Source organism: Colias croceus, chromosome 2 (genome assembly GCF_905220415.1).
Source record: "Colias croceus chromosome 2, ilColCroc2.1".
NCBI lineage: Eukaryota > Metazoa > Arthropoda > Insecta > Lepidoptera > Pieridae > Colias > Colias croceus.
Window position 1 is genome coordinate 3538171 of NC_059538.1, and position 23338 is coordinate 3561508.

At 32.3% G+C, this 23338-nt stretch overlaps 1 protein-coding gene across 1 annotated transcript in view; it reads right to left on the reverse strand.

Annotated features, from left to right (window-relative positions):
* Positions 1 to 21522, reverse strand: part of LOC123705643 (voltage-dependent calcium channel type A subunit alpha-1) — a 57199-nt gene extending 35677 nt beyond the window's left edge. Inside the window, 1 exon segment of the mRNA XM_045654533.1 lies at positions 21119 to 21522. The gene's annotated coding sequence lies outside the window, so the exon portion shown is untranslated.
* Between the last annotated feature and the right edge of the window lie 1816 nt (positions 21523 to 23338).

Sequence of the window (23338 nt, forward strand, 5' to 3'; positions counted from 1 at the left end):
CTGAAACAATCGATATTTATTTAATGTGAAATGACATCACTTTAAACTTTTTTCCATACTATCTTAGATTACAAAATAAAGTACAGATGGAGCATGACAACCGCCCGTCGCCCTTGTCAAAGAAAATACGAAATCAAAAACAAATACGTCGCTGCACCAGTGCTATAGCGCACATAGTGTCATGAAATACGTCAAAAAGGGTTTGCAATTTTAGTAAAAAAATGCTGTCTTGTGATAATAAAACGCTGTAAAATTTGTTCCCGAAAACAAAAAATAAGATGAAACATCGTTTCACAGGTTTTCTGTAGATTATTTGGCTGATTTATTTCTATAAACGAATAATAATTTTACAGATATGAAGGAATACAAAACTTCAACGTATGTTGCCAGTATTTTGAAAATGAATTTGCCATTTTTATTGGTAAAACGGTAAAATGGTTAAAAGATCTTCAGGGTAATGCTGTTGGATTTTTCGATCGTGAATGTGATTATTTGTATAGTGCACTAAAGGTTCATGATCATTATTAGATTATTTTAATAAGCATAATACATTATTTTGTTACTTTTATAAAGCTTAAAAACGTCGTTTTCGCTAGCGATTTAATTTATGTGAACTCCATGATGAAAATAAAATGTCCCGTATTCTCGACTAAAAACTACCGCCATTCGCATTCATATATTTGAAAAATAAAAAATAATTTAATTATTATAGTTAATATTGAAACTTTTTTTTATGTGATTTATTTAATTAAAAATTGAATATAATTATTTTGTCCATATAATATAACTTTAGTAGGCAGGTACTTTATATAATAAAAGAATTTTTACAATATTATAAAAAAAAAATTTCATAAACCCGAAATTTAAAAATTATATTAAAATAAAAATTAAAACTTGACTGCAAATTTATGTGTATAGCCTACGTCAATATCGCCACTAACATAATAATTTAGATGATTGCAATGCAACCTCACATCTCAAAATCGGTCCAACGGTTTATACTGCAGTGCGTGTCAAAGAAATATTATACATACATACATAAACTCGAAAAACATAACCCTCTTTTTTCCGTAGTCGGGGAAAAATTTGGGAAATTTTTCAATATCCGGTAACATTACACGAACACAGAAGCACCGTGTACGTACAGTGCAGCGGCGAAATGACAGCACACATAGCTTTATTGAAAATGACGATAAATCATTCGGTTTAGTTCGGCAACGCTCCATCTGTCTTTTATTTTGTAATCTAAGCATACTATATTCAAAATCTGTGGATGTGATCCCCCTCAATACCCTCGAAAACACGCTTTATGGGGGGGGAGCCATTTCGAACATTTTGTATGAAGTTTCCTTACTGTATGTATCTGTATATTGTGTTGGTAGCGTTAGTAGCGTAAGTGCAACTATATTCTAACTTCTATATAGCATTTGTTTTAGTAATTTAATACCTACCAACTGTCTATGCACGTTAATATAAATTATTGGATTTTACGCTTGGTAATACTTTTAACTTACAAAGAACCAATTAGAATAAACAAATCAATAGACTACTATTAGTTCAAATACTATATTTTTTTAGATCAACAGTTGCAAACCTCGCCTACCAAACCGAGTCACGTGACAATTTTAGAAAACTCATACAATTATAACGTACTCTCTTAGAGCGTACTGTGTTCGTAAACTCTTGATTCTTGAATGACAACATTAACTAATTAAATACTGATCCTTGATCCGAAGCCGAAACAAAACATATAAAAAATATGCACACACTTATAACTGCACTTTGGCCGTGACATCGCCAAGTTTCTTTATTTAACGTTAGGTACACTTACCGCATTCTAGTTGGCTATTTTCCATTTTGCCGATTTATAGAGTCACAATTCTCACATAACATGTTATTAGCCCGGATTACCGGAATATACTGTGGCAGATAACTTAGCCAAACCTTTTTCAGTGTTTTTAAATATTTACGTGAAAAATTTTTACTCGAGCTTTTCATTTCTTCGTTCCGTTATTGGAATTTGAATTATTGACTTCTACGAATAATTATAAATTCATAGAAATACTGTTTGTTCTTTTATTGTTATAAACCTCAAAGTTTAAATTGTTGGTTCTTTTAAATTTCACGGATAATGGAAATTGAATGTGATAAAAATATATTCGCGCCAATAATGTTTCGTGTTTTTTCTTCTTTTTTTTAATTGCCAGTTTTACGAAATGTGGTCGTATATTTACGCTAAGAGTAAATACGGGGAAACTGCTTGCTTGTTTATAAAGTAATTTAAATGATTATTTTAAACCACCTATTTTTTATTGTATAAAAATTTAATTAGTAAAGGTTACAACTTACAAATAAACCCAATATTGCATCTGTAGATTATATTCCACAACAATGTTTTCCCGCCATTTCTTGGCGGGCTTTAGTTTCTTTTTTTTACATTCTCTACATACTACAGCTTATAATTATTTATGCGATATTATCTTAGAGGATATTTTCGATGATGATTGTATATTATAGCATTGAATTTATACAGTTATAACATACAACACTTAGGCTTTTCAACACTCATTATTATTACGAAGATTTTATGTTCTATATTATCTAAATAAAAATATTATGCATTTCTAACCAAATATTTTGTTTTTAATCCCGAGTGGTAAAATCAAAAGTAAAAAATATAAAAATCGACGTTTATGAAAAAAAATGTAGTATAAAAACCCAGTTAAGTCTTTCCCATATAGCTGTAATCTTTTACTTGCCTTCAGTCCATGGTACCTATTGTATTAAAAACATTGAGATACTATTACTTACTATTAAAAAGTAATCTTCATAGTTCGACCTAAGGTTCGACCATAAACGATTCAACATTAAAAGTTAATAGTTACCTAGCATGTTTTATTTGTAAATTAGCAAAAGCACGACACGACTCTTTTTATCTTTTAATACGCTCTATAGCATTATACATTAGCTATTCCATAAGTTAATTAATGATATTGTAAAACGACAAGACATCACAGTCTGTACAAGACACTGACAAATTATGACAACACACACTACGGGGTTTTCCAACAGATGCCCATTATCATAACGGCTGGGATGACCTCGATGCCTACATCAATAGGAAAAAATAATCTCTGGGCGGGTTCCAAGAGGCTTTGGCTGAAATGACAGACGCGACGGCGCCGGTCTCCGCCCGACTTTGTGGCGCCTACATCTGCCATTGCGATGGGATGCGGATTCTTTATTTAAGCTACTACTTCATTCATCTTGAGTTTACATTTGTCGATATGATCATTGATCATATAGATGATTGCGTAAAATAAAGATATGGATGTTGAAAATATTTTCGAGGTTTTGTTTTTCAATGTTATTTGCATGTATGCAAATTAGGTAGGTACTATCTTTCAGAGAGAACAGCAAAATTATTTTGATACGAATCCACAAATCGATTGTTCGTAGAAATACGTAGAGCATAAACAGTTCAAAAAATTGAGCTGCCACCAAAAAAAAAATTAAGTTGGATACGCAATAAGCGCACCCAAATTAGTGAACAACAGAAGAAAAACTCCATGCAGCTTATTTAAGAATAATTAAGAATCCTACGACTATACTATGCAGTAAGTATATAATATCAAATCTTATTAAAGAAAACGGTAAGTATAAGTAGAATAACTATTGTGAAAGACGTTAACATTTTGTCTCACTATGACTAATGGTAAATGGACACAAACTAATAGTCATTCTTTCCAGCACGTGAATCATTTTCGTGAAAACACGGTTTTGCTGAAACCATTAACCGTTCTACGAACAGACTACGTAGCTGGAATTGTTCATAACTAATTATGCAGCTCTGATTTTAACTAGACTAATTAGCAAGCTAGCTAGATATTATTTGATTTAATTATTTGTTTACATTGATATTGTAATTGAGATAAAGTTGGATCGAATAAGAATTAGAATTAGTAGACCTGTATTTAACATGATACAAATATTAGGTAGATAATAAACGCTCTTTTTCTTAAATATATTTACGTAACATATGTTGGTGTTTTGTCAAGAACATAATATTAAGTGGATGAAAGTGTTGACATAACAAAAATATCTATACCTATGTATATATATACCGACGTCTTTAGATTTAAAATAAAACAAAAATATATGCAACAAAAACTGTGCGTTGTATCATGAAGATAGTGAATAACTTTATTCACTATCTTAAAATATCACCTCAAATAAAAATAAGATCATAATAGCTCAAGCACTAAACCCAGAAGAAGCGAGAGCGTTAATTAAAAAACCCTTGGTATTTTAATCGGATTCAAAACAAACACTGCGAAACTTGTTAATGAACCTACGTGTTACGATTAAGTTACATAACTCCTGCAGCTTTGTTCTTTGGAGGGTAGCCAGAATTATGTCCTTGGTCCTTTCGATAGATGGCGCCGACGCGACGGGACCCGGTTATTATACTATTCTACAGAGGTCGATTCGGGGACAGAATACGCACTGTCAACAATATTCCGCCCTGCTGATAGACTGCGAAACAACATTGTTTGAAAGCCATCAAGTTATAACGCTCTTTAAGCTGTGTTTTTTAATATTTGTCTTCTTGGTGTATGTGTATTTAAGATATATAAATTATTATTATTTGGATATATAAATTATAAGTTATTAATTGTTAAATATTTATCTCATCCTAATTATTCTGTATTTACTCTCGTAACAGTTTATTATTAATAATATTTATTGATTTTGTTGTTTCATCTAGCCTAGTCTACTCTTTTACTATATTATGTGACGTCACAGTTATTTACCTTTCCTCGCGTAAATTACCTAATGGGCGTTTACGATTTCGTATAATCGTACACCTACGCATATCTTTTAAATAGAACATCAACACAATCTGACCTTTGTACTCATAATGATATTAATTTATCAAATTAGGCATTTACTTTAATGAATGTAGTTTTTATCGCTTAAAATATTTCAGGCTAAAAGGATATTAGTTTTATTAATAACTACGATTCTCATCATACCTACTACGAAAGTCTGTTGAAAGTATTTTATTATACATTTGTAATCACTCCTAGCACAGATCGATACATACTAGAAATCGAGACAACAAAAAACCCATCCAATAACATAGAATCACCATTTTATTCGCAAGCTCGTACACTTAGTCGGATCTTTGTTTATACTTGATAGCATTTGGTACGGCAATTGTAGTATACAAGCTCATCTCATAAGCTCGTATTGAAACACCCCGACACAGGGGTAATTAGGTGTAAATAAACACTTTAGCACGGTGAGCTGGCTTTGATATATTTATAGGCGTTCGCCGGCTAGCATAGGGTTGATATGAAACCCCTGTAATATTCATTGTTATTATATACTTATTTATACGCCGGTATCATAATTTTATAAACTGTTGTGTAATATTTATAGCGTTGTGTTAATAAATAGTAAAGTATCACTATAGAGAAATAAGAATGGGGATCGGATAGATTATTATCATGTTAGAGTTATCTCGTCTCTCTCACTTAAGCTACTGAAATAATCTAATCAAATCAAATAAGTGTCAAAATAAGTGTTTTAAAGATGTGTTTAAAAATAATTCTAAATTTGATTGAGTTTTAAAAGCTCCAGTGTATTTCTATAACTCCTGACGGAACTAAGTATTAAGTTTTTTTTAATCTGTTAAAAAAATAAGTTTGAAACCTCCATTTATCGAGGAAAGGTATAACGTTACAGCTAAGACCAATAGGACGCTGCCCATGGAGCCTCAAGTTCAATAACTTTAATACGAATGACGAAGATATATTTTGAGATATACCATAGATATTTGATTTTGTATTAAATTTAGAGATTGTGGCTGCAATATACTTTAAGTAAGTTAAACTGTGAAAAACTGTTGGAGAATGTAGAGTTTTGGGTATTGCTGTTTTTATTTGTTAAGACTTTAAAAGGATGCAATCGCAGTACCTATAAACCACTATCTTTATTTTATAAATAATTGGATTGGATTATATACAATATGCCAATAATACCTATCTCAAAGAATCAGTCACAAACTTTACTACAGCTTCGAGGCTATATTCTACAACCAGGAATTCATAAGTATAATAAAAGTACACTTACAAAATACCCTTTTATCGAAGTTATTACTTAAAACAACGGCATGTAAAAGACAAAGAAATTTTCCCCTAAAACTCTTTACGTTAACAACATTTCATCAGAGAATTTTCGAGAAAATTGAGCTTTCGCCACAAATATTGCAGACCTTTGTTACAGAAATACCTTTGAGATATGCAGATGTTTAAGATATGGGTATTTATGACTTAAGAAAATATTTTTTTGAAAGATATTATTATCATGAATTACTAGTAAGTGAATGGTGGCCGCTGGATGCAGGCCGCCGGTGACCGGTCGTACTGGCAATCCTTGAAGGAGGCCTTTGTCCAGCAGTGGACGTCCCACGGCTGAAACCACGACGACGACGACGACTAGTAAGTGTAAATTGCCGTCGTTGGTGTAAATGGTAACTTAATAATTCTCATCAACCTGCGTGTATTACGTAGTGCTGTATTTAAAAACGGTGTAGGGGTAGTCTCGAAGGATTATTATTTTAATTTAATTAACAAACAGGAAATTAGTTTCTTTTATTTTTATGTATTAGAATAACAATCTGTTGAAATGACGGCAACTTTTCGTATTTGGAAGATGTAGGTATAAAAGAAGCAGTCGTACTACATAAGATAACGAAGTTATTTACTTCAGGTGCAATAACATCGCGATGATTCGATATATCAAAATAGGAACTGAAGGCATTTTAGTGAACAATATGTAGATAAAAATCGTAATTGTTAATTATTTATGAAAAAAATATTTGAAAGGTATCTTAAATATATTTTTTTGTATTGTACGTGATAAACTTGTACTTAGTTTAAATTTGGTTATAACCATAACCATGTTATAACCAACATTTTAATAAATGTTGGTTATATATTATATTTAAGATAAAGCTCTTCTGAATTAACAAATTCACAGAATTTAATATAAAGTGTGAATAGGAAGCCTTACTTACTTAAATGGTTGTAAATTCAGTAGATCCATGATACAGCTAGATTTACACAGGTAAGAAAAAAACTGAATGGAAAGAGGTATCGCGATGGGATCGGATATAGGCCAATTTCCCGCCAAAAATGACCACAGAGGCGTTAACAACTTGAACGCCATGCCTGCTTTCAAAGGTTTTACAGCTATATTTAGCAGTTTTCATGTTGAGAGCAAAAATATAAATTGACAAATAAATATATGATGGCTAATTAACTTAAAAGAAAATGCAGGAATATTATTTAGTCTAACTATATGTGTATGATTTAACTCCTATTAAAAGCTGTGTCCAAGATAAAACAATATGAGTCAAAAATGTCCACGACAAAAACAATATGACGAGAATTCATGATGCGGTATGCATTTCTCAAGTCAACTCAGTCTCTCTTCAAATCTTTAAATTTATGGAAATTTATTTTGTTGGTGATTTAATAAAATTAGATTTTGTGACAATGTGGTACTAACCTGTATAAAACCTAGAGATCATTAGGTGTGAATTTATCTAAATACTAGCGGTCCGACCCGGCTTCGCCCGTGTTACATATTTCGCAATAAAAAGTAGCCTATGTTCTTTCTCAGGGTCTAAAGATTGTCTGTGCCAAATTTCATCAAAATCGGTCCAGTAGTTTATGAGCCTATTCATTACAATCAAACAATAATATTAGTGTAGATTACTTTAAAATACATGCCACTAAGTTATTTGATTCATCATAATTCACTTATTGCATTACAGCAAAATTTCATCAAACAAAATATTATTTGTCAGCTGAGTGGTTAAATAGGAAAATGGAACGGGTTTGTTTAGGCGTTAACTGTATCAGTCACATAAACTGTTCCAGTTGGCTCGCAATAATGCCATGTTCAACGTAACATGAATCTAGAGTACTTCTTATTGTTACTTTCGAATCTAGATTTACATGCATATAGTACTAGTATAGTAAAGGCATAAAGGCAAGGGCAGTGTCTAAATGTACTACTACCTACGAGTACATACGACTCTTGCAGTGTACTATAATGTATGAGAATTTCTTTTTGCAATTGTTTTATTTAATTGTTATTATTAATGTGTGTATTATGCATTGATATAATATTACTACGTATGGAGGAGACACCACGAACAAAATGTGCGCCATTTTTTTGCTCTAACTAAGTTTTAAAAATTATTATCTAGTTGTCCTTTGCACTTTTCCGTATTATTTTTATTATTTGTGCAATATCGTAACACACACGAAGGCATATTTGATGCGTTTCACTTTAAAACAAATAAAAAATGAGCGTGCAGTTACGCCATATGGCGTATGTTGAGCGGAACATAAGTGATGTAGGCGGTGTCGTCTCCATATGTATATCTCAATACCGTATCGTTGCTGGATTAATAATGAAGTCAGCTATTTTGTAATATGTAGTATAATATTTCTTTTTGTTTTTTTTTTTCATATTAAATGCTTATTTTCGTATTTATATTTGAATACTGAAATTTCGCACTGAGTTTTTAATGATAAATTTATCGCAACCGGAATTTATTGAGGGCGAACTACATTATCTACATTTTAATTTTTATCAGAGAACGAATACATTTTTTCTTACATCTTTAAAATGTTGCATTCCTCTACTGATCTTAACAGAAAAATGCAGCCAATGTCGATCTAAAAACACAATGTGTAAAAACGACTTCCTTCCTAATATTTTACCATGTTACGAACTTTTTCAACAAGAAAAATATATTTTACAGATTTGTTTCGATTGAAAATAATGCATTGATTAGAGGTTAATGTATTTAGTGGCGCCTTCTAATCTGTATTTATAGCCTTGGTTGCTTGTGCGGCTTCTGTCAAGTATGCGAGTTATTTATAGATTATTAAGTTGCTTTTCATTTGTGGACTATGCAGTTCAGTACGTTTGATTTAATCGCGGTTTTCGGAAACTATTTTAGTATTTTAGAGAACGCAGTGCCTAATTACATTGTATCGTATTTGAGGAATGCTTGAGTTAGCTTTTATTCAGTGATTTCGTTAGAATTAAGTTACCTAACTAGAATATAATTTAGTCTAGTGTTATTATTAGTACGAAATATATTAAGCTCTGTTTATTAGAAAGTATTTATTAAATCCGTGTTTATCTTTTTCATTAATGTTCGGAATCATTTGTCAATATGATCTTTTTATATAACTGTATAAGTCCTTTATAATTGATTTTCATGCACAAACAGTGAGCTCAAAGCAATCAAGGGTCGATTTGACGAACGAGAAAACCGTTCACCACGTGTTCGTCCATGAGCGGTTGCGTTAAAATAAATATTAGTAGCGTATTTCGCCGCGTTCCAGTCAGGCTTCGTGTGTATGAGAGAGATGTTAGATAGAAAAATCACGGGCGCGAGCGGGATGAGACGATTCCATCGGATCGATAGCCGCAGCCGCAGAGTGCCGCTCGTGTGACGTCACGCTGTCGTCTCGTCATCTTGTCTATGTTCAAGATACTGTCACTGTATTTTTGTGCTGAACACCATTGGCCTTTCGAAAGGTGTTACAGTGTTGTTTTCATTCGTGTTAATGTATTAAATTCTATTTTTGTAATAAGTTTTGACAGGAACGGTTTTTGGATTTATAAAGTTAATGGAATATTAATTTAATTAAAGTAATAATTGTAATTAATTTTGATTCTGTTACAATAAGAGTAAAACTTATTTACACAGTTTTCTCTACATATTTTTAAAATAATATGTTCGGGCGATGAAATGGGGTGCTACGCACAAAGTCGTAGCGTCTACGAAATTGCGTAGAGGCCAACGTCTCAGCAACGCCTTTCCTCAAATCGAATACGAACCTTTCATCTCTATACTGTTAACGGAAAGTGAATATTTAACTACATAATTTGCTTGCTTAACTATTAAAATGCCTTACCACATAACCAATTTTTATTTAAGTTCCTTGCATGCCTATAGGGAAGTAAGGCATGACTGGCATATTAGAAATAACGAAGCTAGTTAATTTTTAAATATGTCCGGACCGAGAATCGCTGTACGGCCCTTTAAAAACGCCGGGGGCAACCACGCATATTATAATAGGCTTACGTAAACATAACCTGATGTATAGGCTAGGTTAATCATCTTTTAATATGAGAAGTGGTTAATTAAATTCAGAGATAGGAAAAATGTAATACCCATTTTTATGTAGAGTCATGTCAGTGTGGATGATTACAAAAATATTTGAATACATCATGTTAAATGTTAAATGAATGATACAATTATATACGCATAAAAGATAGATTATCAATAAAATGTACCTATCGGATTTAAACCTCACAATTCTTTATTAATAATATGAAAAAATTCTTTAATTTCGAAACCATTATGCTTAGGAACATATTTGAATATATCATTAAAATGACTCAACTAGAATAATTATCCCAAAATAGCTTGTAAATACGTTGTTTGACAATACTGTATTTAACAGAGGCTAATTAGTAACCCTACAAACGTATGAAGAGTGGGCAGTAGCGTTTCGTATGCATGCAGTGATTCGTTGTAAGCACGATTACGAGCATTCATTCATCCGTGCTTTGTGAACATTTACATTCTCGTAAACGAATTTATTCCTATGCTTGGAGCTTTGGAATGCAAAGGTTATACGCAAAAGTAGTGTTGCATATAATTATGACGTTTTATTGCAATTAAAAAGTAAATTAATCCGCATCTAGGTACTATACATTTTTACCGAGTACATACATAGACTATTTTGTCGGCATTAACTGCGACAAAAAAATTAAATTAAAACATGATGAAAAAATTACGAAAATTGTCTATAGATTTTCTAAAACATTTAACAGGTATTTGACTGTAATCACATTGATCGTAAATAACCTGTTATTTAATTTTATTTAAATAATCAGAATAAAAACACACTCGTTAATTATTTAATATTAACTAAATTCAAATCTCATATAACAGTTAGTGTCCCTATACTTGTATACCAATCGCATCGAAATGGCAATAACGTGAATATTTTGTACCCTTCTGCATAATACATGCTCTCTGCGAACGCATTTCAGCTCAATGGAGTTACATTTGATATCAATTGGAAGTAAACACTGGAAATAACTATAGTAAGACTTTGAACAGGAATGCATGTAATTGTTAGTAGTGAGGCTATCAGAATCGTATATTTATTACGGGCTAAATTTGAAAAAAATTTTAGAAATTTAATGTGATTAAAATAAATACTAAGTAAAAGTTATTAACAAAACATTAATAATTGGTTAACAGATATGTTACTTGTAGAAACATCGTATTTCTATATCGCCTCACATGACATTTTTATTCTTATTCTGAGTTAACTCTACAAAGTATGTAATAAAGTTTAAGTTTTGGCCGTTAATCTGGTTATCCGGTACATAATGAAGGGCAATGCTAGCTGTAAGCATGTACATAAATAAAATATCTTCAAGTCGTATAGTGTTCTTCATTATACAAAGCTGAGGCAATAGCTAATGAAATTATAATCGCGTGCAACAGCTAGTTGACTTTTAAAATCTAATCTGTTTATGTATGACAGTGGATGTACTGTGTACACGTGTAGCGTGAAATGGAACGGGGTTGCAAAGGGTTGTTTTTTTTAGTTCACGGGCGTTGTACACGCTCGTTGTATTATTGCTTTATATGAATATCGTCCATACATTTGTTACAGTGTAGGGACACGTGTGGAGTAAAGATGAATAAATAATCGATATTTTTTTTGCCTTTGCAAGAATGAGCTTTGTTGTGATTTGTAATTGCTTAAAAAGAGCGTTACTTAATTTTAAATAGATCATTACAATATTTAATATTTACGTTCTAGTGCTTAAAGAATTAACCAACTAACAAGAAGGAAAACATAGGTGCATAGAAGAAATTGATATATATTTTTCTATAATAAAATCATTGCTCGATGATTAAAATCCATGGAAAAAAAAGGCAAGATCGTTTATATGAAGAATTTACGAAATACCTTCCGCATTTCCTCTTAATACAAGTTGAACTACTATAGATAACAATATACTTATAGTTTTTTACTGTAAGGAAGAGAAAAATCGTCATAAACAACAATTTAACGATAGCAAAATTTGTTTAGAATACGAGGTACTGTTTGAATTTTGATCACGTATATCGATGATGGTAAAAAGTTCCTATAGGTACAAAAGTCATGCTACGACGCTTATAGCTCATAATAATCTGAACGAATTTTGGAGTGATATTTTAAATTAGAATCAAGCGGCTATAAGCTTACATGATCGAAACGCTTCTTTAAGATTAAATCGAATTGTTTCGTTTTTAACAATGAGTTGTTTACAGAAAGCACTTATATATCAATAAGTCCAACGCACACGCAATCGCATGACGGAAAATAACTGTAGGTTTTAATCGGCAAATGTATTTTCAACAACCAAATTTTTCGTTTTACTCATTCAGAAAGTAGTGACGTGGGCTGCGATGTAGATGGTTTTAATTTAGTTTTAAAGTATGGAGTTATCTAAATTAATTTTTAATATAAAACTTTAATGAAAACAACTAATTAAAAAACAAACCTATCATTGAGACTTTCTTCAACTTCAGCACTAAGTTTTACATCAGTTATAAGTATATTTTCGTTTAAATTCAAATTATTACAACGTTTTATAGTATTGATCTATATAGTTACTAGCTTACCGCCCGCGGCTTCGCCCGCTCTCTATAAAACGATTTGAGATTTAAACTATCCTATCTCTCAAGTTGGATCGAACTGCACATGGTGTGCGAATTTTATTATAATCGGTTAAGTGGTTTAGGAGTCCATTGAGGACAAACATTGTGACACGAGATTTATATATATTAAGATATATAAAACTCAAAGGTGACTGATATAGTGATCTATCAACGCACAGCCCAAACCACTGGACGTATCGGGCTGAAATTTGGCATGCAGGTAGATGTCATAACGTAGGCGTCCCCTAAGAAAGAATTTTAGAAAATTCATCCCCTAAAGGGGTAAAATAGGGGATGAAAACTTATACCATGAAAATTTATCTTTTCCACGCAAGCGAAGCTGCGGGCAGCAGCTAGTATTATCTATAGTTTTATATTCCCTCTATCATGTAAATTAATCCCATTTCAAGGTCACAGGATCTATTTGTCATGTAGTTATTTTGAATACTATCTTGCCTATGACAATTTTCAAGTAAATAAGACGAAGAAGAAGTTTTAGCGATTATATTTCGATAGTTCACAAAACCATTAAAATTAAAAGATAATTATTATCATAAAGAGAATTCAAATGCAAATATCGTCAAGTATAAACAAACATTACAATGGCTTTGTGGATCTTCTGTTTAATTACTCAGAAGCAATTAATGTCACAGTATGTGTGTTTCACATCGACACTATTAACAAATTGAATCATAATAACGCGGTACTTGGCTTGCTATGAAAGGGGTTAATCATAAGTGATTAAAAACAGCATTGCACATATTACATTACTTACGACATATTATAATACGAGAAAGAAAGAAATTTCATTCAATTATCCTATTCCATAAGTCCACGTTTATATACAACATACATTGCAATTTATTTTCACTGTCTCACAATATAATGTATTCAATTAGAATTTATAATAGCATACCTATAAATGCACTGAGCATGTACTGACAATTGCACTAAGCAGCTACTACATGAGAAATAAAATTAAAATTTTAAACTCCATTATAAGCATTATGAACATATCTCTCTTACAATGTTGTATCTACGTGTAAGTAATAATAACCAACCAGTGATATGTAAACGAAATTTTGCTGCTGTATACAACGTGAAGCTTTACAGCACATAGTTAGTAAGATAAATATTATAGTAATTCATTCGCTCCACAGTTGGAAGTAGATTATAAAACTAGGCCAACATATCACTCAATCAGTCCGCGGCTACACCTTTCAAAACTGTTAACAATGTTCTGTTTCATATACAATGAAACCAGAGACATACCAGGCCATTTAAACTTTTATTAGTTTACTTTTTTATATAATTATATAAAAAGATAAGCTTTTAAATCGTATATGTTAGAAAAATGTTAGAAAATTAAAAATGCTCACAACGCGTTGTGATCACAAAAGGACCGAATCGCGAAAATTATGGTATGGCTCTATTGTAAAAGCTTACGATGTTTTGATAATAAAGAAAAGCCGTGACGCATTCTGAACATTAAGGTTTACAGTATTTAGCACTACAATTTTAAATTCATACTAAAAGTCGCTCTTCGTGTATTTTATATAAAAAATACCAACCTATAAATATAATGCGTACATTTAGTATGACAATTTTCCAAATTTAAATCTTCAACTGTGAGCACAAAATCATGGGAGCAAATTTGTCGCGCAATGAGCGATTAAGGTTTTCGAACATAAAATATGAAACTTCAGTAAGTAAGATGTAATTAATTGGGAACATTTTAAGCAATCGATAATATTGTTTTAGAGACATTATGCAAACATAATGAAGTCATTATATTCCAATAAATTAAAATGAATATAAATAATATACAATAAAATGTATTTTATGGATATTGATATTATTTTAACCAAACGTTGTGTTCTTCAAAACAGCTGACTGACAGTTTAACAAGTCTCGGTTATAACAACTGTATCAAGTGGACTGAATTTTTTGCCAGTTCATCTGTCTATCAAACCAGACAGACAGGCTTGTACGTTTTCAGGCAATATCTTATACATATATAATAAATCTGTAGAAGGGTCAATTCTGTACATTGAAAATATTGAAAAAATAAATACCAGGGGGTGTTACTGGATCGATACCAAACCCAAATTTGTGATTAAAAAAAATTTGTCTGTCTGTCTGTCTGTCTGTATGTATGTGAAGGCATCACGTGAAAAAACTAACGGTTCGATTTCGATGAAACTTGGTATAATTATACCTTATTATCCTAGGCGTAAAATAGGATACTTTTTATCCTGGAAAAATACGTAGAAAAAAATTAATCTTAATTTTTCAGTTTTATCCATAGACGTTGTTCTGTAGAACCGCGAAAACACGTTGCGTATTATTAGGCCTAGCCGACGGCCGTATTTGGGTCCAATTACCAATAGATATTTATAAGATATCATTGTCGGAGTTACTCAAAATGGAGAAATAAACCATCCACGCGAAGACCGACATCCGCGCCGACGGAGTCGCGGGCGGAAGCTAGTACTAAATATTTTTGTTATATTATTTTCCAAGTAATACCAAAGTAATACCAAGCATTGTTTTATATTATTTACTAACAAAAAATATATAATAGTTGAGATTTGAACTCCTGTCCTGAAACTCATGCCAAAGAAAATAATCAGACCTATGACAATATCTACCAAGGTCTATATATATAACAACTGCATTTGTATCATAAATCACCCCTCTACATTCCTGATATGAATTACTTCACGTAACAATGACATGTATTATCTGGTAACAATAGTGGGGAGCCACAGGATGCAACCAATATATTCAAATTATCACTTATTTGTATTGACACTCTCACTTATAGAAGACTAGCTTTCCACCCGCGACATCGCCCGCGCAGTCAAAGAAAAATCGTATAGTTCCCGTTCCCGTGGGATTTCCGGGATAAAACCTATCCTATGTCCTTTCTCGGGTATCAAAATATCTCTATACCAAATTTCATGCAAATTGGTATAGAGATATTACGTGATTGAGTAACAAACAGACAGACAGAGTTACTTTCGCATTTATAATATTAATAGTATGGGTGTTGAAACAATTAGGGAGTACTTGTATATTTTGACTTGAATAGTTTGGCACAATTACGATTATTATATAGGGTCAAAGAAAGTACAGAGTATAACCACAGATAATACGTGAATTATAATATTATAGGTATAAAAGAAGATTATTAAATTTTAACTACGTTGCTCTGTTCGTTGTATGTTCATCTAAACACTTTTTTTCATAATTTTGGCATGGCATTTATTGTTTTTAAATATCAAAAATATGACGATTATTACTAACTGTCGATAAATTCATCCAATTCAAAGAAATAATTTTCAACACATGTTTCCAAAAATAGTTTTTCTTAAAATACGTGTGTTAGGAAAGCTTTAAACGGGCCCAAAGTGACATTTAAAGTTAATGATAGTACCTATATAAATGTGGACAATATGTCTACCTAATTATTTCATAAAGGATGGGGGCTCACAATGATTAAAAATACCTATATCTTATATATAAAAATGAATCGCAAAATGTGTTGGTAAGCGCATAACTCGAGAACGGCTGAACCGATTTCGATAATTCTTTTTTTATTATATTTCTTGAAGTACGAGAATGGATCTTATGTAGAGAAAACGTAAACATATACCACGGGCGAAGCCGGGGCGGACCGCTAGTTTACAATAATTTTCTTTTTCTCTTTAATATCAAAAGAATTGGACTAAATATAGAAGTTTACAAGACAATAATAAATACCTTTAAATCACTCGTATTTCATTGACACAAACACGCAGCTTAGAAGTCTTATACTTACTTATTAAAGAACGAACGTGCAGTAAAATATCGATTTTCCATTAACGTCATACCAAATGTTCTGTTTAAAATCAAAAACTGATTCCTATTAAGGAAATAAAAATCTGTGTTGAATATCTCGAAGTAAGCAATTCGAAAATGTGAGGTAAAGTTGATATCTCAAGGGGTCAATTAATTGAGATAAGGCGGGACACAATTTGAAGAACTCTTCAATAGAAGTAGACATCGATGTTGCTAACTGGGCTTAGATTTGCTAAAAAAAAATAATGTACCTATCTAGTAATTAATATTTTTGTAGAAGTTTTTAATTTTGTTTTATTGAGTAAAACCAAGAGTAAAACATCTAATATCGATATGTCACTAATGTTTTAGAAAGAAAGAAAAACGTAAAGTTTATATATGTATTCACGATATTATTATGATGACTTAAGAAATGATCACATTATTTACTATTGTACATTTAACTACTACATTGAAATATACCTACAAATATGAATTTGTTACGTTTTCAATAACAATCCAATCTTACTCAATTTGGAAATACCATGAATCTGTGAATTGGTAATATTCGTTGATGTTTACCGAGAATTCTGTTTTTACATTCAATATAAAAAATATCTCAGCATTTTCATACAAATATAATTTATTAACATTTACTCTGAATCTTATTTAAGGTTATTCAAGAAGTGGAATAGTTAATGTATATAATAAAAACCGTTCGTTTATTTTGTTCATATTTAAACTAATTAATCAATTGAATCATTTCTGTATAATATCCTTAACTTCTAGTGTTCTTAAATCAGCGAGTACATGTACCTACATGGAGCGAATTTTATGATATTCACCATAAGTTCACCATCATATAATCACCGAATTAATATTTTCTGACATTTCGTCATGAAATGTGTTATAGGCAAGGTTATAGGATAGGTTTTAATTATCTATGGCACTACATATACATAGTATCTATGACACTATGTATCATACCTACACTAACAAGAATTGTAGGAGGATCTTCTCCGAAAATAAAAACGGGCTTGTATGAAATAATTATGTCATTTAAAATAATTTTCACCGTATTTTAAATGTCATCTAATAAGTAGATAATTTGATTTATTTAAAATTGACTTTACAATGATTGTTTAGCTCACAGAACATTTTTGCTTATATGTAAACAATCAAATGCAATGATAACACTCGTAGCAACTCTGTAACATAAGCAGAAACACCAAAATTTATAGGATATTTTAATAAAAATGGACACGATAGAACGGAAGATTACATGGAGAACATATACTAGGTAAAATACAATATTTGGATAAGCCATTCGATTACGCAATGCTTCGATTACGTATGTTGAATCTCACTTGGGTTAGGTCTTTGTGGCTATTCTACTCACGCTGAAGCGTGAACGAGCTATGCTATGACACCTAGTAATTGAGTACTCAGTAGATTTCTACTAGATTGATTTTGTAGGAGACAGTGTTAATAGTCATCAGTATGGACAATTTCATATTAGGAGCCGGTTATAATGCTATATTTACCACATAAACAACCTAAAGTTAAACAACTTATATAACGTTCCATTTTTATAGTAAAGCAAAGAGCCAACAAAATATCCAACGTCTTTCACCGCAGATTGGTTTGGTGCGTGCGACTAACAAAGGCGGAAGTCAACATGCTAATTAAAAATTCGTTGACGTGCTTAAAATGATTTTCGGTTGAACGGCCCAAATATTTATATTCCATCGAAACTTAATAACTTTTTCAGGATGTAGCGTAAATCATTACCGCAAAATGTGAAATGCGGTATCTAGGTTAGAGTAACAAGCCCTGCTTTAAGCCGCACGATCTCCAGGGAGCGTGAGGGTATTCCGAGAGTCGAAGATAAAAGAATATGTATATACGCGTGGAGTATTATTAGAGAATCATACCTTGAGTATGTTATATAAGTTTTAGAATATTCATATTCGATTTTTGCTAATGGTTTTCTTTAGAAAAGAACCGGTAACAAATTTCGTTGTACCTTGTAAGAACATTTTTCGTTAATCAGTAAAAGTTACTTATCGTTTGTTTATTGCAAAATTTATTATTAAGAGGATCCAAAAGTAAACGACATAATCGCATGAGATAAATCTATGAAAAGTACAGTAAAGGCGACTGGTGAATAAAAATTTGTTTTGATCAATTCCTTTAAAACATTTTGCCAAAGTGCTTGGTTATCGAATTTTCATTTTGAATCTTTCATGAACATTAACGGTATTAAATATTATGCTCTATTACCGTGTTTTCAACAACAGAAAGCGTCGAGTGTTATGCAACTTCAGTTTTTCTTGACTAATAAAACAGGAAAAAAGAGTAACAGAAGAAATCCAATCCGGCAATGATCATCCGTCGCTTATTCTTGTCTTACATACAATACAGTACTTTTGTGACCCAATTCTAAAGGTTGCAAGTTGTTCCAATTCCGTAGCCAGAAAGTCTGCCTTCTGGACGGCATTTCAAGCTATTAAATAATATGAAAATTATTGAATTATAGCTGTATAGCTCACATTTCTTGAATACCTTTTGATTTGAATGTTTTGTTTTACCTAGTTAGTGATTTGTAATACAAATTATAATACTATCCGAAGATGTCTTAAATTCTGTAGCGACTGTCATTGACTTAGAAAAGTTTTTAAATACAATATACGGTCTATAACCTACTATGAGAGTGTATGAATGATGTGTTTTTTCATATCGTGATGCCTCGATTTGACCTATAAAAATCACTGAATAATAAAGAATATAGAGCGGCAAGGCTTTTCAGAAAATTGACAACGTACTAGCACATTTGTAAAGTCACACCATACTAAACTTTTGCTGCTTTTACGAACGATGACGTATAATATTTATTATGTAAATTGTTATATATTTATTAAAATTTATATTTGTGGAAATTAACCGATTTTATACATGTAGAAAATAAAATAGTATAGTAGGCAAATAAAAAAAAGAATCATCAAAAGCGGTTAAATCAGTCGTAAGGTTTAAAAATATAAAAAACAGGTTTTCTTAAAAATACAATCATTATTCTACGTTGTTATTCCTGAAATAGATGGAGAAAATTGGAGTCCAAAAGTTGAAATCGAGTTAATAATTAGACTTACAATGTAACTGTGTTTATTCTAGACGAGTTACACTATTTTCCCTTACTCATTTTGTTTCATTTATATTGATATCTACACTACGTACTGCGGTATCAATATTTTTTATTTGTAGAATAAAGTGTTTAAAAGCTCTAAAGTTACTCGAAAAAAATTATGTTAAACAATTTAAATATTAAAACAGAATCATCAAAACGTAAATATTTGTATCAAATATGTATATATGTATATAATGTATTATACATACTGTAGAAACCAATTTTGCTAAAATGTAGCGCCGACTGGCGAAAATACAATTAAAAATTATAAAACTTTTGTAAGAATTGTAAAATGTAATGTGAAAATAGACGTAGATGAAAAAGAGGTGGGAGATAAACTTTTTGTACAAAAAGTAGTTCACGCAAAATAGTTTAAAAAAAAATTGAATCGTAAATTTTCAGATTTACACTTAGATTAAAATCAAGGAGTTAAGTTAAAATAGAAAAATTGGCTACATATTAAACATTAATTGATTTTATACTTCCAAATTTGTTTATATTATGTTTATGAATTTTATTAAATCAACTAAGTAAAAGTTCACTCCACACCTTACCTTATATAATATTCAGAATTTATTTATCGCGCTAGTGTCGTAAAAATATAATTTTATAAGAGCTCATGAGATATCTTCTCAAACAAAATAAGTTCAATACAGGTTTACGTGGTTCAAGCCGGGTTTTGATATTACGTAAGTATGGGTCATTTACTGTGTTTTAAACATCGACGTGCTCTATTTTTCTCAATATTACTATGATCGTTATAAAAAAAACATTAGTTCACATTTTATTCTTAAATTTTTAATAATTCAATAAATATTGCATGTTATAATATTCAAAACATGTCAAAAAAGCGAACTGAGTATTAATGCGTTGCATAAACCATTAAATACGACTGAAATTTAGTCTGAAGTTTCGTGAAATTTTCGTTGAAGCAGCCGTAATCGATTGACGTAGGACCTCCCTTTTGTAGGAAGGAATTGAAAGAAACAGAAATTGCGGTAACTATTAGATTGCCAAAGAAGCATGAACTCAAACGCATAGTATAATGAAGTAATTTAGATTACCCTGTTATATCTAAATGCATTGAAATGAAATTGCTGCATATTATTGACGTGTTTACTCATCGTAAAGCTATCTCATAACATGTGTTTGTAGACACGTGATATAATTTATTTACTTATAGATAAAAAGGTCGACTTTCAAGTAAATAGCGACTAGAAACACCTACACAAGGTTCACGCGAAAATGGCACGTCAAATGAAGCCTTACAGTGTAGTACTTACCAGACTTAGGGGCATGGGCGCGGCACGGAGCACGGGCGCACTCCTTCAACTAAATGAATCCCTTACGAAATATCGCCTGTCTTATCTCCATTTCCATAATAAAACCACCAAGCATTTAGGTATAACTCGATTAAAGACGTCCGTCCAGCGCCGCGGACCGCTGTTGCTAGGTACGGATCAATTGTCGATCCCCTACGAGTGAATTACATGAATGAAACCTACACACTTCCGATAAGTATATACAATTTAGTTATTTAACGACTACAAATATACTGATAAATGTCAAAACGTTTCCTATTCAAGCACAGAATTGTTAGGTTTGGGATGAAAAGGGGCGGAGGGTTGTAAGATCTCAGGCTGACGTTTAGTGTCGTTCGTTGGACAAGTGGTAGACGGCGGCGGCGGAAGGTCGGGGAAGCCGGGAGCGCGCTCGGCGCGAGCCCGGGCTCCGCTGACGTCAGCGACGGCTCGGCGCCGCGCGGCCCAACTCACCACCGTCACCCAACAATTATTATTTTATATACACGAACGGGAACGGCGTGAAACAAAAGACAGCGGCGGGGCGCGGGCGGTGTACACTCGCCGCAGGAGCGACGCGCGGCGCCATCTAGCGGCCAATCCGGCGACCACTCGCGCCTACTCCTTTCGGTCTGCGGACGATCGAATCAAAAGCTGGTCTCGCAGAGGATACAACACTGTCACTGATCGGGGAGCCGTAATCATCGAGCGATCGCAAGCACGTATCGTACCGTGGTCAGAGCGTGGCTGCGTGTGGTGGTGGCGGTCGGATGGGCCATGCTGTCAGGCGGCGCGGGAGAGGCGCGGGCCAGGCATGGCGGGCTCCTGCTCGACACTGCGGTGCGGCCGGTGCGGGCGTCCGCGGCGCGCGCTGCACGCCACTGGCCCGCGCACCGCCCGCGCCCGCGGCCGCTGCGCGCGCACGCCCGCACTCGCGACTCCGCACCGCGCCTTCAGCCTGCCTCGACCTGCAGCCGCGTGCACCGGCACCACACCGCCCACACAACAACACACGCTATCTATCGATTGTCGACGCTACTCGTTTCTGCACCTTAAGATCGCTGTGCACTTAAGATAATTGAAAAAAAAAAACATCCATCAAATATTTTAAGCATTTAAGGATTTGTGTATTGTATAATACGCGCCGAGTGTTCCGTTTAAATGATAACGTCTTCAAATTGTGCGAAGAAGGTTTTATATAATTGGTTTATTCGATATTCCTTTGACAGTTACGACGATTTTAATTAAATTTTAACTGGATTAAAATATGTATTGATATAGCTAAAGAGGCGGTGTTTTGAACGTACAATGGTACAAAACGTTTGAATCGATATCAAATTAATTGATAAAAGAGCAATTTAAGTAACGTTCGCTGGTATCTTTCGAGTATCAATTGAGATTTTGCTAGGAGACAGTTTGGCGGTGACCCAACCGCCTAACACACTTTTCGCAAAGGCACACTACACTAACAATGTCCTACTTTTCTACTCTTCATATCTTAGCTTTATAAAATTCATTTAATAAAATGCGCCCTACATTATAATAGTTCCATATTCAAGCAAATGGATTATCCGTAGTCTCTATTGTTAAATCTAAAAGAATGTGCATACTTACATCTCATGAATGTTATTAATTCTGTTATACTTTGAACTAGATTTTAAACATAATATAATATTTTTATGGCATAATTCAAAAATGTTCTCATTTCCTACTCTACATTCTTTTTTTTTTTTAATTTACGAAGACTTCATTGATTCACATTACGGTTAAATAAAATTGTTTTATTGTTTAAAATTAAAGTTTGAATAACTCTAAAATAAATAATTATTATTTTCTATCTACCCGTTACGGTTATATCTTTACGGCAAAGCTACGAAGCAGCTACGTAAAAGTATAATTTTGATTTTAATTTTTGTTCTTGTTGGAAAGCGCATCTAGAACTTTAGATCTAGCACAGTTTTGACTTAAAGAGGCCTTGTAATCCAACTTGACTACTGAAAATAACTAACTGCTCTGTTGTTAAATATTTTTTCGGGATAATAATATGAAGTAAATGTTATATCATCACATAGTTATATAGTATTTCAAAGGTATTTCATAAAAGTATTTTATGGTACTATTCAAATTATATGACATAAGTCAATACTAATATTATAAAGCTGTGTTAAAAAATAAACAATTCGTTAAGTTTTATATAGATTT